Raw genomic sequence first — 9035 nt, 5'->3', positions numbered from 1 at the left:
AGCCTCGCTCCCCAGCTCTTCAGGAGACAGAGTGCCCCGCACCGGAATGCAGGGCGTCCTGTGGTCAGTCCCAAATCTGTACCATTCCAGATGCCGGGGAGCGGGGCAGTGCGTGCGTGCTCCCTGCTGCTCCCTCGTGTGGCACACTGCTTTGGAGAGCTGAGTTTTCTTCCTGCACTTAGGCCCCCCAAGGAGAAGAAAATAAAAGTCATGATTTTAAAAGAAACAAAATAATCTTTGTAGGCAAGACGATTCTCGATGTGGAAAACCCAAGGTAATTAACTAAAAATCTATTAGAACTAATAGTAGTGAAAGGGCTATTTAAAAATATATACAAAGTCAATATTTTCTTACAAAGCCAGGAGAGCTGGTTAGAGAATGTAATGGTAAAAATTCCCAATTACTGTAACAACAAAAATTTTTTATCTATTTTACTGCTAAAGGACTTTTTAAGATGTGCAGGAACTTTATGAAGAAAATAACTACTGACCACCAAAACGAAGGTTCTAAAATGTGTCCCATTTGGGGCTCAAAGTGCACACACACACACATTTTTGCAAAGACGGAAATCTAGAGACAGTATCCTCAAGACAGCACCATGATTCCTGGTGGCAGGTCACGTGTGATTTATAGATTTTGTGTTGTGTTTTGCTTATCTATGTTTTCTACTTTTATGTATGTATGTATTTGATTTATTTATTTTTAAAAGATAATTTGTTGTCAGGTTGGCTAACATGCATGTGTCCGGTGTGCTCTTGGTTTCGGGGGTAGATTCCCATGATTCATGGCTTACATTACAACACCCAGTGCTCATCCCAACCAGTGCCCTCAGTGCCCATCCCCCACTTCCCCCTCCTCCCATCCCCCCACCATCAACCCTGAGTTTGTTCTCTGTATTTAAGAGTCTCTTATGGTTTGCCTCCCTCTCTGTTTGAAACGATTTTCTCCCCTTTCCTCCCCCGTGGTCTTTGTTAAGTTTTTCAAGATTCACACATGAGTGAAGAAAACAGGATATCTTTCTCTGCCTGACTTATTTCTCTCAGCGTAACACCCTCCATTTCCATCCACGTTGTTGCAAATGGCAGGATTGCATTCTTTCTCGTTGCTGAGTAGTGTTCCGTGGTGTGGACAAACCACACCTTCTTGATCCATTCATCAGGTGTTGGATGTTTGGGCTTTTTTCCATACTTTGGCTCTTGTCGATAGCGCTGCTATAAACATTGGGGTGCGTGTGCCCTTTGAATCAGCACTCCTGTGTCCTCTGGATAAATACTTAGTAGCGCAATTGCTGGGTCGTAGGGTAGTTCTATTTTTAATGTTTTGGGGACCCCCACACCGTTTTCCAGAGCGGCTGCACCGGTTTGCGTTCCCGCCAGCCGTGCAACGAGGACCCTCTCTCTCCACTTTCTCGGAAGTGTCTGTTGTTGCCGGAGTTGTTATCAGCCACTCTGACGGGCGGGAGGTGGTGTCTCAGGGCGGTTTTGATCTGTGTTCCCCGACGGGTGACGCTGAGCACCGTCTCATGTGCCTGTTGGCGTCTGGCTGTCCTCTCTGGAGAGGTGTCTGTTCATGTCTTCTGCCCGTCTCTTTGCTGGGTTATTTGCCTTTCGGGTGTGGAGTTCCGTTTTTATAAAGTGAACACATCGTCGTGTAACAATGAAATCTAGCCGAGGAGGAAGTGAAATCGCTTCAGCAAAGCCCGGCGAGGCCACCGCCGCCCTCCCGCCCGCCCCAGACCTGCACACTGCCGCCTGCTGCTTCCCAGGTGCAGCATCGGCCTCTCCCGGGGGAGGAGTGGCCCTGGCTCCCTCTCGGATCCCCGCCCGGCGGGTGAGGAATCACTGGGAAGCTTGTGATCGGTGCCACAGACGGTGGGCCGGCCCCTCCGTCTGCCCCGCGCCAGCCTGAGGCCACTGGGAAGAGCCCGACCTCGGGAAGGGACCCCCGGGAACAGCTGGGGTGTGTTTTCTGGAGTTTCAGGGACTGGGACTCGTAGCTTCTCAGACGGCGGGGACATGTCTGGTTACCTGACACCCAAGTCCCAGTGTGGCCGTTCATCTCTGCCCAGAAAGCGGAAGTTATGGTTTGGTGGTTCTTGGTCGGAGGAGGGTGGGAGCGGGGAGGAGGCAGGGAGAGAGGGGGAGAGAGGAATGACCAGAAGACCCTGTCCCTCGACCAGCAGCCTCCTTGAAGCGGAGGCGCCAGCCAGACCCCAGGGAAGACTTCTGCACAGAGAGCAGGCCCGGGTCATTCCTGTCCCCTCCACGTAAGACCTGCGCGTGTGGCCTGAGCATGAGGCTCGGACCACGTGGCCCTGGGGCTGCTCCAACAGCCAGTGGCCGGCCCTCCGCTGTTGCTAAGAACAAGCCAGCTGGCCTCGTGGCCCCTGACTCCTGGCGTCACGTTCCCTGGAAACGCGCTCCGGTGACGGGAAGAGAAGAGAAGGAAACCCAGGGGAAGGCGTGTGAAGGGTCTCCTTGCAGGACGCCCTGGACGCTCTCACCACCCACCCCAGGGGGCGAAGGGGACTCTGCACAGCACCGTCCCTGTGGGGCCAGAGCTCTGCCCGGGCTCTGTTTCGGCTCATTCTCATCTCTCTGTGGGAAGGACTTAGGTCGGGGTGGGGAGGCCACAGCACACACTTCATAACCGCCATCTGCCGTGAGCCACTTCCGTACTGGACTCCGAAGGCTGTGGTGGGCCAGGATGGGGACCAGGATGGTGTGGCTTCCTTCATCCCCTCTCCTGGGCCTCACGCCTACCTGCTCCCAGTGACACGGCCAGCCTCTGCCATTGCCGAGTACCCCAGGGTCTTCCGGAACGAGCTGGAATTTGTATCAGTTAAGTGTGTGGACAGCTGCCTGCGTGCTTGTACCTGAATCGGGAGGTGGTGGGCTGCCCAGCACCCAGGTCCTCGGGGGCTGGGGGTTGTCACCTGCAGCCCAGGACCTGGCTGGTAAGTTAGTTGGGTGGCTGGCCTGGCGGGAACATGGATTCCACACTGAACACAACCAGTCCCGGGGGTGCCAGAGGCTCAAGCCAGACGCCCCCCACCCCCAGTACCCGTCTCTGAGCCAGCTGGACCGCTCCGGCTTCCCGCACTGGTGAGGCTGTCACACTCCGGTCCTCGCCCTGGGGACGGCCAGGTCTGACGGTGGGAGAGGAGATGCCGGCCCTCGCCCCTCGGCTTGGACTCGGTCCGGGGGTGGGGGGATGCCAGCAGGTGTGTCGTCAAGGAGTTCAGCTTCAGGGAGCCGCCTTGAGCCTCCCCAGCCTGGCTCTTCCCCCTCCTCCGAGCTTGTCTTTAACCTTTCCCGACAGGGGCTTTTGGGGAGGTGCTTGCTGCCCACACCACAGCGGGCTTTATGGACTAACTAACTGAATGTTTGAGAAAATGCAATTGAATTTTTTTATATATCTTTAATGTTTATTTTGGGGAGACAGAGCGTGAGCGGGGAGGGGCAGAGAGGGGCAGACACCATCGGAAGCAGCCCCAGGCTCTGAGCTGTCGGCACAGAGCCGATGTGCGGCTCAAGCTTAGGAGCCGTGAGATCCTGACCTGAGCCGAAGTCGGACACTCAGCTGACTGAGCCCCCCAGGCGCCCCTAACTCCTGGTTTTAGTTGAGGTGCGTTGACACACAGCCTTGTGTTAGTTCTGGGTGTGCAGCACGCTGGTTCTGCAGTCCCACACGTCACGAAGTGCTCCCCAGCCCGCATGTCGCCGTCCCGCATCGTTGGAACATTGGCCACACTCCCTGCGCTGGGCCTGCCATCCCCGTGACTCACTCTTTATGACCAGACGTTTGTGTCTCTCCATCCCCTTCACGTATGTGCCCGTCCCCCCACCCCCTCCTCTCTGGCCGCCGCCAACTTGTTTTCTGTGTGTATGAGTCTTGTTTGTTTGCTCATTTGTTTTATAGATCCCACACACGAGTGAAATCCTACGGTATTTGTCTTACTCTGACTTATTTCACTTAGCATTACACTCTCTAGATGGATCTGTGTCATTGCAAATAGCAGGGTCCCGTTCTTTCTTATGACTGAGGATTCCTTATGTGTATGTGCCGTATCTTCTTTATCCGTTCATCAGTGGATGGACACGTGGTTGCTTCCCCATCTTGGCTGTTGCTCCTGTAAACAGAGGGGTGCTTTGATCTTTTTGAATTAATATGTTTGTGTTCTTCATGTAAATACCCAGAAATGGAATTGCTAGATCATAGGGTAGTTCTATTTTTAATTTTTCAGGACCCTTCACACTGGTCTCTGCAGTGGCTGCTCTGATTTGGACTCAGGAAGGCCTTTTCTTTCTGTCTTGTGCAGACAGCACACTGTCCCTGCATTTATTGAGGGTGTAATGGCGGGGACAGGAGAGTGGATGCCTGACCTTATATGTCGTGAGACAGGCACTGGGACAAATTGGATTCTGCCCAGGAGGAGAGAGGAGGTAGGGGAGGAAGGTTTGTAGGCAGAAGGCGAAAACAGTGCAGCTCAGAACGCAGACAGGCTGTGTGTGCATTTGAACACTTAAGACGGGAGGTTGTGTAGAAGGAGGTAGGATTGGGGACCAAGGTGGATCATGGTGGGGAGGCGAGAGCTGGGGGCAGGATGGCCAAGAGCAGCATCTGCATAAAGGCCCCCGCCCCCGCCCTGGCATCTAGGGATTCAAATCCAATCGGAAACTTGCGGGACTGTTGGGCTGGGGCTGGGCGCGGGTGGGCTCCACACAGAACACGGGATGGGACCCGAACCACGTTATCTACGTGTTAGAGCATCGGGTTTACACGGGCACCTTTGATCACGCCGACAGAGGAAGCAGGACTGTTTAGGTGGTTCATGGAAGCTTCTGGGGTCACATAGTCACTGTCTTTAACCATAAATGGGAGGTTGCTGAAGCCCAAGGAAGAGACCAGTTCTGTGTACATGTAAGGGCAGAAGGAAAGGGGAGGGAACACCTACCATGGAGGGTGTTTGATGTTCCGGGTTCCATAATGAGGGCTCACTGCTCACTGATGCCTCGCAGTTGTATACCGTGGCCCTACACTGCACCGTGGATGCCCTGCCACGCCATGAAATCCCAGCATCCCACCCACGGGGCTGTAAGCAGGTTCCAGGCGTCTTGCGATATGGGGAGACAGAGGAGACAGAAAAAGGTCAGTCACACAATACAGAGGCCAGTAGATACCTGAGAGGATGTAACCCTCGCTAACAGTACGTAAGACTGTCGGAAGCACGGAGGTGTTTGCAGCCGGGCAGCAGGAACTGTACTTGGGAAAGCAGTTCTCCGCTTCCCACAGTTTTAATGTGAAACAAAGGCCCATCCAGCTACTTTGTACCCCAAGCTCCTTCTTCTCACCAGTGTCTTTGGGAAGCCTGGTCACTGAGATCCCCAAAGCTAAGCAGCCATGGCAGACACATGGCCAGTAGGAGCAGAGCCTACGTCTGGCTTCTGTCACCTACTGCTCCGAGGTGATGATGAATGTCACATCGGCCATGTGACTGTAGGGAAGGGGCCACAGGGCTTTTGGCATTTGGCAGTTCGGCATCCTTTTGTGTATTTCATAGGCTGACTTTTTTGTGTGTGTGCATTTTTTTCCTTTTGCTAATCTGCATGTGACTGTCAGCACCCGTAGGATGGTGATGCCCCACTTGGGTGCAGACAGTAAGGGCGGCCGGGTTGGTTTTCATCAAGAACCGAACCAGCTGTGACTCAGATTTACATGTTCCCTCAGACAAACTGGTGCTTGAATATTTGTGCAAAGTAGAGGCTGGAGACGGACAGACAGGCAGAATTGTTCAGCAGTGACCCCAGGGGTCCTTGTCAGGTGCCTGGAAATTGGGGACAAATGTCACCTGCCCCCAGGGGAGAGAGTCTGGGCATGGGGTTCCCATGGAACCAGAGGCTCCTGAACTCCACAGCCAGAATGCTGCTTCCCAGACTGTCTACCACGTTCTAGCATCTGGTGTCTACACTCAGGTCCTGTGGTCCCATGCACTGGCTCTGCAACGTGGAGGGGAGCAGAGGGAGGGCCTGCCCCCTCCAGACGTGTCCTGCCCCACTGCGTTTCTCCATGGATGAGGGCAGTGCAGGGGCCATGTGCATCATGTTCCCCTAATAAAACCTGTGCTTTACACTCATTCTGAGGGACCACATGGCGCTTGGCTGCACCTCTCTCCGCAGGAGGGAGCCGTCCCTGAGCAGGTGTAACTCACTGCAGAACTGGCCGTGGCACCTGGATATTGGGCCCACTGCATAGTGATGAGCAACGTTTAGTTCGCAGGGACCACACTTGATAAAAGCCCCGAGAAGTTCTTGGTCCTTGGGAAGGAAATGGGGGTTGTCATCATGAATATTAATGATATTTAGTGATGATCAGATGACATGATCACTTTCATTTCTGTGTTTGTCACAAAGGAGACAAAAACAAAATCTTCTGGGTTGTCAAGTTGCATGACAAATAATTTGGTCCAGCCTCCTAGCTTAAATCACTGGGTCCAGGCGGCTGAGAGAGGGTGTTAATAACACAGTATGTCTCAGAGAAAAGAGTCCCTCTGGTCCTCAACTTCCTCGGGTTGTCCTGGGTTTCTGGGGTTCTTTACCTTGTCCTGAATCATACACCCAAATGCTAAAGATTCAAAAATAAAACATAAAAATAGACAGAGCTGGACCCAACGTTCACCTGTTACTGGGAGGGACAAGGTGCCATCAACAGCTTTGGGAATCCATCAGTGACTGGGACAGACGTGGGTCAGCGCTGATGTTGGGGACAGGGGCTGGCAGAAGTGTGGCAGGGGTGAGTCCTGGCGTGAGGGGAGGCAGCAGGCATGGAGGGAGGCAACCCTGGTGTGTGCCGTGAGCCCTGTGCAGCTGGGCGAACAGCAGCCATGAGGAGGCCTCTAGCGGACGCGCTGTTGGAGCAGGGCTGGGGCAGGGGGCGGGCAGGCTTGTGCTCACCCCAGCCAGCTCCTAGATCCTGGGGCCGTCCTTCCCTCAGGGTTGGGGACGTGGGCAGAGGCCTGGAGGCACCTTCCACCAAATGGGTCTCGGCCGCACCTGACAAAGTCCAGGTTCACAGCAGCACAGCAAGGCCAGGCAGGCGTAACCTGGGAGGGACGGACACAGAGTTAGTGAAACGGAAATGATTTCAGTTCAGACGGCGAGGACAAGAGGTGACAACCGGAAATGCGAGAGGGAGGACCATGCCGGTGAGTTACGACAAGCTTTGTGTAACCCATCCCGGTGGTGGGGAGACAGCACGACGGAGAGGTGGTGGGAACGCGGCAGGGATGTGGCAGCTGTGTGCCTCTCTGGCAGCAGGCTAGAAGCAGGGCAGCGGGGACATGGTGGGGACATGGTGGGGACATGGGGGCCGTGCCCTGCTCTGGCAGCAGGCTGGACGTTGGATGGCAGGGATGTGGTGGGGTCGTGGTGGGGACATGGGGGCCGTGCCCTGCTCTGGCAGCAGGCTGGACGTTGGATGGCAGGGATATGGTGGGGACGTGGTGGGGACATGGGGGCCGTGCCCTGCTCTGGCAGCAGGCTGGACGTTGGATGGCAGGGATGTGGTGGGGACGTGGTGGGGACATGGGAGCCGGGCCGGCACTCATGGGGGGGGTCCATCACTCACTGTGGCAAACGCTGTCTCTGCTGGACAGTGCTGGGAAGAAGCGATGACAGGGTTTGGGCTTGTGGCGGTGATGTGGGGGAGGGTCTAAGGCAGAGGGGCTTTGGCCTAGATGCTGCCGGGAAGCAGGGGCTCTTCTGTGGGCGGGTGCATCAATGAATCTAATCTGGGAGGAGAGTGGAGCAAGACCACAGCTTGGTAAAGGAGCAGCTGTGGCTCGTGTCAGCCCAAGTGGGGGAGGGCTGGTCATTCTGTGGTTGGCTCGGTGCTCACACCTGACCCTGGAATGGTCCTGCTGGTGTCCTGCTCCGGCAGTCATGTGAATGGCCTGGTCTGATATGGCTGTCCTATGAGGTGCTTCCGGGAAAACCCCACGCTCTGGGCTGCGGGTGCCAGATCCGCTCCTGGCCTTCCCACTGCTTTTGCTTTCTCAGAAGGAAGGGATGTCCTCACCCCTTCTCCTCGCATGTGACGTCATGTCCAGCAGGTGCAACAGCAGCTTGGAGCCCATGCAGGCCCCTGGTGGTATGGCACCTGGCTATGTGGGTACCTGTGGCTTCCATGGCTTCCGTGGCACATAGACTCCTGGCAACCTGTGGACCAGCGTGGGCCATGACCCCCCCACCCCCAGCTTCACTGCTCGGTGTGGGGGCTCGGTGATTCCAGTCCCCAACACCCACCATACAGATTCAGTCTCAGCCTCCCTTGCCCACCCATCCCCTCCCACCCCTGAAATACCAGGTGCTATTTCCTCGGGGGACACTGAATGACAAAGTCCCTTTGCCACCAGGTGCTCCTCGATGTCACATGTCAGCACTTTGCAGACTGAGGCCATGCATCTGGAGGGACCCACGGGTGCCCTCCTGAGTTGGCGCAGCCCGTGGCTCCCGTGGCTCTGCACACGAGCCACTGGTTCTCACAGGCATGTGTTTGCGTGCTGGGCTTGGTGTGGACATGCATTGGCTTCACCCCTTCGGGCTTCTCCTTTGTCCCATGAACATGCTCATGGGCCCTATATTGACCAGATCTCAGTCACAGGGATGGGAGAGGCACCCGATGCCCCGCTTTCCCAGCCAGTGACCCCAGAGGGGGCAGATGGCCTGTTGGTAGGTGCTAATTGAACTGAACCGATATCCCCTGGATGCTCTCAAACGTGCCTCACATGTTACCCTCAAACAGTGGAGACCACGTCTTCTAATGTGCCGTGTAGACCCTACTTCCACACACAAATGCCTATTCTTTTTTTTTAATACTTTATCGTCAAGTTGGTTTCCATACAACACTTGGTGCTCTTCCCCACAAGTGCCCTCCTCCATCACCACCACCTCTTTTGCCCCTCCCCCTTCCCCTTCAACCCTCAGTTCGTTTTCAGTATTCAGTAGTCTCTCAAGTTTTGCGTCCCTCTCTCTCCC

At 55.3% G+C, this 9035-nt stretch overlaps 1 protein-coding gene across 1 annotated transcript in view; it reads left to right on the top strand.

The window, feature by feature from the left end:
* Window positions 1–2152: 2152 nt before the first annotated feature.
* The window catches only part of MINAR1 (membrane integral NOTCH2 associated receptor 1), a 71521-nt gene continuing 64638 nt past the window's right edge, over window positions 2153–9035 (top strand). The window contains exon 1 of the mRNA XM_029950393.1: window positions 2153–2956. The gene's annotated coding sequence lies outside the window, so the exon portion shown is untranslated. The remainder of the gene's footprint in view (window positions 2957–9035) is intronic.

The sequence above is a fragment of the Suricata suricatta genome, chromosome 9 (genome assembly GCF_006229205.1).
Source record: "Suricata suricatta isolate VVHF042 chromosome 9, meerkat_22Aug2017_6uvM2_HiC, whole genome shotgun sequence".
Taxonomy (NCBI): domain Eukaryota; kingdom Metazoa; phylum Chordata; class Mammalia; order Carnivora; family Herpestidae; genus Suricata; species Suricata suricatta.
The sequence above is the reverse complement of the archived record's forward strand: the minus strand, read 5'-3'. Positions and strand labels throughout refer to the sequence as shown.